The following is a 6000-nucleotide window of genomic DNA, read 5'->3' on the forward strand; positions in this document are numbered from 1 at the left end:
GCCTGGTGTATATGGGCCTGATGATGAGCGAGCACTGGTACAATACATAGAGATCAGATACTGGATCTGGCGTATGTGGTGTGTATATATACCATAGATTGTACAGATCCATATGTGATGCAGGCTGGTGTATATGGGCCTGATGACGAGCGAGCACTGGTTTAGCTCACAGCTAACCAGGATCCAGATGCTAGTCAGACATTATCCTGGAGCATGAACTCCTAGGCCAAAGATGGGGCAAACAGTGGCCTGGTATATGTAAAATCCTGAGTCACAGGCTGTATACAGCTGCCTGGAACAGCCATGTTTAGTAGCTCTAGGCTGCCCACATTAGCCCTGGCATCAGCAGCTACAATGTATCACCAGGTATCCTGTCTGCAGTGGGTGGGTGCTGTGTACAAGGTGCATAAGATCAGAATCTGCATCCATTCTATGTAATACAATGTGAACACAGCCCAGAGAGTGTGAGGGAAGAGATCCGGTTACCACAATGCCCCCCATGATGTCAGCAGCACCCTGACTTACCAGGCTGGGCAGATGCTCATGGTCCAGGAGTGCTGCAGTGGAGGAGGAGGATGCTGGGCTGCAGGTGTCTGGATGGGCTGGAGGTTCAGATCTGCTGTGTTCAGGGGCTGATGTCTGCCACCATCCTCCAGCTCTCTCCTCTCATCGTCTGCTCTCTCCTCCCCTCTCTCCCACCCCCTCACAAAGAGCTCAACATGGCTGCAGCAGCAGATGGGAAGTGCTGTGCTCAAGTGATGCTGCTCCCCCTCCCCAGCAACTATTCACACACAGCAGTCACCCTGCAGGCAGCTGAGGTCAGGGGATGGACACTGGACATGGGCTGTATGACAAGCAGGATACCTAACCCCCAAGGTGTACTAGAGATATGGCCCAGGGAGGAGGGGAACAGGTGGATGATAGACAGACAGAGAGAGAGAGAGAGAGATAGGAGATGATAGATAGATAGATAGATAGATAGATAGATAGATAGATAGATAGATAGATAGATAGATAGATAGGAGATAGATAGATAGATAGATAGATAGATAGGAGTAGATAGATAGATAGATAGATAGATAGATAGATAGATAGATAGATAGATAGATAGATAGATAGATAGATGAGGTAGATAGATAGATAGATAGATAGATAGATAGATAGATAGATAGATAGATAGATAGATAGATCATATGGGAAAGATAGATAGAAGAGATAGATAGGAGATGATAGATAGATAAATAAATAGATAGATAGATAGATAGATAGGAGATAGATAGATAGATAGGAGATATATAGATAGATAGATAGATAGATAGATAGATAGATGATATGGAAAAGATAGATAGTTAGATATATAGATCATATGGGATAGATAGATAGATAGATAGATAGATAGATAGATAGATAGATAGAAAAAGATACATAGACATATGATATACACATTGACGGATTGGACATATACCGTAGATAGACTAGAGGTGGATAGCTATATATGAAGAAGATAAGATTGACAGATATATATGAAATTATAGATGCAGGAGGTATATGAATAGACAGTCAGATATATCACAGAGATAGAGATTGGAGAGATAGATTTGAGAGGAAGATCTATAGATGTGATACAAATGTATATGACACAGATAAACAGACACATAAAAGATAGATTGATAGAATAAAGCAGACCATAGACTTTATATAGCCATCAGTTTATAGGGATGTCGTCCATGTTTCCTGCCATCCATACAAACAGGCTTACCTCCCTGAGAACAAAAGGATTGGGCAGTTTGGAATCCAACTGGCCAATCCTTATCTCCTTGACATCTGCTGTGAGGGAGAATTGGGAACCCCTATCCATATACACATCTAATGAGTAGGGTCAAATTAAGGTGCATACATGATGTCTCCATTAAAGGGATGCCTCCAATATAAGTTATACTGCAGCATCCACTACCATATGATAGATAATGGACATATATAAATAGACAACAATATAGCATAGAATCGGTGTAGATATCACTATTAGATGTCATCCTGCAATCCTGTATCCATCACTTACATTTGTAAGCAGTACCGCCTGCCTATCTGGGTCACCTCCCTGCCTGGTAATCTCTGGTCTGTTCACACTGCTCACACTCTCTTGCAGCAGCTCAGACTTTTCTCAGCTGTGGTTTTCTCTTTTCTGCCTTGCACTCTTCCTCGCTGTGGGACAGTCCTTCACACCCAGTCTCTTAGACGTCTTTGGCGTGACACTCCTTTTCACACTTTGGTGGGGCCCATCACTGCTCAGTAGGGATAGAGACCAACTACAGTGTAGACTGAGGCGTCTATGGCTCCACTGTGGCCCTAGACTAAGGCCCGGGGGTGACGCACCATGATCACAGGTGCTGGGACTCTTTCAGCTCTTCCTCTTTAGACAAGGTTGATATCTGCACCCGGGTGTCTGTTGTTCTGGTTCATCGGAGGTCCAGAAGAACTAACACACAGACCACTAATACAGCAGACACCAATCATCAACAGACTCCATTGACTATAAATGGGGTCTGTCGAGTGTCCATATTTTTAAAGTGAAACTGCTAGATGAAATAGTTGGACTTGCAGCACGTTGTCGTCTGGCAAATTTTAGTGGTCACAGCGACGGACCCTCCATATGAACCCAGCCTTACCTGTGTGGAGTCTGCACTCAGTGATGCTCATGGGGTGTGAGAACATTATCTCATCTCTGTGCTGGCGCTGACATAATACACAAACCTTGGCAGTTCAGTATCCAACAGCCCTACATCAGTCAGATAGCGGTTACTGTTGCAATTTGACCATTAACAATGGAGAAGCGACAATAACATTACACTGCAATAGAGTGAGAACTACTAAACCTCCTCCCGCCACTAATATAGGGGACGCAGTGGTCACAGATGCGACTAGGCTCAGAAGCCAAGAGACCCACAGGTCAGCCCCAACACACTAGGCAGGGCTGGATAAACTTCTTTGATCTCCTTTCTCATTTCCTTTGATGGATGACAATCTGTGCATCATAAATGTGTTACCTCTGCCCTCTGGTACCCTGGAACGAGAAGAATTATGATACACAACCTTCCACTGTCAGAAAGGAGAAAATTAACCCTTTAATGTCAGTTGGAAAACAGAGTTAGTCTTTGAGGGATTTTGAGCTGTAGCTCAAAAGGGGGAACAATTACAGTTATGATGGGAAGCTTGTGTGTGAACAAATCTTCATGGCGGTCTTGGCCCAGGTAGAGAACGAAAGGTAAATTGAAATGCTGCTAAAATGTATGGATGGGACATGGCTGATTGTTGTGAGAAGTTGTGCAGGGGGTCCAAGGTAAGCTCTTGCACCAGGGCCTGTGAGCCTTTAGTTACGCCCCTGGCACAATGGAGTCTAATGGTAGTGAAATCTGAGTCTTTGGACACAAATGGACAGAGTTTCTGACTTCTATTGCGTGTCAGTGTGGGTCAGTCATGTGTCAGTGTGGGCCTGCAGCTGCTGCATCGGAGGAGGACTCGTAGCTGTTTTCGTGTACAGTTGTGTGCACCGTGCAGCTGACACATGATCTAGTGCTGGGATTTGAGCGCTGCTTTCACAAGAACTGCTGCGCCCTCACGACTAGCCCTGTATTGTGCTTCTTCATCCACAGCTGTTGCTTCATAGAAATGTGATCTCCCATATGCAAAACAAGGCAAAGACATATCTTTCATATTATTATTTTTTTCTCTGAACAGTTCTGATATCTGAAACCTCATCATAATCCTGGTGAGGGATGGGAGGATATAATATCACCACAGGGTATAAGATACCATGAAAATTAGGATATCACCTGGGCGTCTATGTGCAGGCGTCTCATATTAAGATGTACAAGCCATTACAGAATGTGTAAGGAATGTGCTTAAATGGATTGCCTGGTCCTCTCTTTTTTGTTTTTTGAGCTCTTATCCTCAGAGGCTGCGTTGGGGGTTCAACACATGGGACCCCCACTGATAAGCAGTGTGGGCAAAACAAAGTTTTGTGACAGCTGTGACCTCTTCACTGTTTACACCTCATCTGATCCATAGTGGTCATGCAATGTAATTACAGCCTCATAGAAGTGAATGGGACAAGGCTGTAATACAGCACACGGCCACTATGAAATAAATGGCGTGCAATGTAAACAGTGAAGGGGTCACGGTACTCGTGAGAATGGCTTTTTCAAACAGTGGAAATGCCTGGTGTCAGACCCCCACTGATCTCTTATTGATGGCTTATCTTGAGGAAGGAAGAAAGAAAAGGACAATTCCTTTAAACAATACTTCAAGGAGTTGGCCCAAGTTTTAATGCTATCCTGTATCCACAAGATAAGGGATAGCATGCTGATTGGTGGAGTGCTCACAATACGTTAATATTATTTTGGCCACTGTATGGGGTATTTACATTACATAGCACTATACATTGGGGATTGTATAGCAGTTGCAGCTGTGTCTGTGGCCAGGGGGGCCCACAGGTCATTCTCACCACACTAGGGCTGGATATGGGACCTCCTGCCGATATTAAGAGTGAAGGCACCCCCGGTCCTTTAGCATTTCACATTTGACATTGCTGACCTCCCCTTGTACAAAGATTTGCAATATAATTTCATTCCAGGTAGTAGGCCTATGTTGCAGTTCCCTAGGATAAGCTCCATCCCTATGTAACCCTATGTATCCCTCCTCCTGGAAAAAAACAACTGTTATCATTGCCCTGTCAATGGGCTGTGTTCCTACACAGTCTGAATTAGAGAAAAAAGAACCAAGAACAAATTTCATTAAAAGCAGTCACAAGTAGTCACAAAAAACTTTATTAAAAATAATATCTTTTCATGAAAAATAACAAGGAAAAAGTAAAGAGAGAAAAAGTAGCGGTGCTGGATTTAGGCTGCGTTCACACAGTATTTTGGTCAGGAAACTGACTCAATTTCCTCCTCCAGAAAACGTCTCACCATACAGTGCTTTGGTGAGGCGTTTTTAGGAGGAATTTGAGTCAGTTTCCTAACCAAATTCCTGACCAAAAAACTCAGTGTGAACACAGCCTTACTTATTAGGGAGCCTTCACACGGAGTTATGGTGCGCTCATTCTGATCGTAAAAACACGTTCAGAATGAGCGCGTAAAAAGCAGCTCCCATTGACTTGAAAGGGAGCCGGCATACATGCGCTCCCCATTGAAATCAATGGGAGGCTTTTTTCTCTATTGCTTTCAATTAATTACGCAGTCTCTTCACAGAAAAACAAGCACAGCGCCATACGTTGTATAGTGGCTGCGCTTTGTATCACAGCTTCCTCCATTCACCTGTGCTGATGAATGTGATATGGCCTGAGAAGCAGAAGTGCCGCTACTGCTTCGTATATGTGATCCATGGGGGTCCGGGGTGGTGAATACCCACTGATCTGTTATTGATGATCTATGCTAAGGGTAGGTCATGATACATGATATATTTGTGACCAAGCCAGGGTCCTATGGCGATTGCTAATACTGAACCCCCTATAGTTATATCCCTGTGTTCACCCACTGGTCCATATACACCCGATGCCAGGATATGTGATAAGTATTGAACCTTTGCCTCTCTTTCTAGAAGGCTGCGTCTTTAGTAGATTATACAATAGATGAGAAAATCTTTTTTTTCTACAGTGTCAAACAGCAAAAAAAAAAACCAATAACAACAATTTCTGTTGTGATAGTAATTATATCAATAGCCGGAAAAAAAAATAATAAAAAATATATCAGAAATTCACTGACTTAAAAATAAAACAGGAATAATTGTCTCCTGCAATGCATTTAAAATATGGACGATAAATACTGTACTACATATACAAGGAATGAAGATGATGAACTGGTTGTCTTATCAGCAACTCTTGCAGTACCACTTCTGGCCAGCAGATGGTACTGCAAATTGTATTCTGTGTGTACAAGCCCTAAGGCTTGAATGCTGTTCTTTGGCATAGAAAGTGCGTTATAGTTTTAGGTGGGTGTGATAAGT

General features: G+C 43.3%; 1 protein-coding gene across 1 annotated transcript in view; it reads right to left on the reverse strand.

Moving 5' to 3' along the window:
• Nucleotides 1-694, reverse strand: part of CYFIP2 (cytoplasmic FMR1 interacting protein 2) — a 62562-nt gene extending 61868 nt beyond the window's left edge. Inside the window, exon 1 of the mRNA XM_075274821.1 lies at nt 526-694. The gene's annotated coding sequence lies outside the window, so the exon portion shown is untranslated. The remainder of the gene's footprint in view (nt 1-525) is intronic.
• Nucleotides 695-6000: the final 5306 nt, after the last annotated feature.

The sequence above is a fragment of the Leptodactylus fuscus genome, chromosome 5, assembly GCF_031893055.1.
Source record: "Leptodactylus fuscus isolate aLepFus1 chromosome 5, aLepFus1.hap2, whole genome shotgun sequence".
NCBI lineage: Eukaryota > Metazoa > Chordata > Amphibia > Anura > Leptodactylidae > Leptodactylus > Leptodactylus fuscus.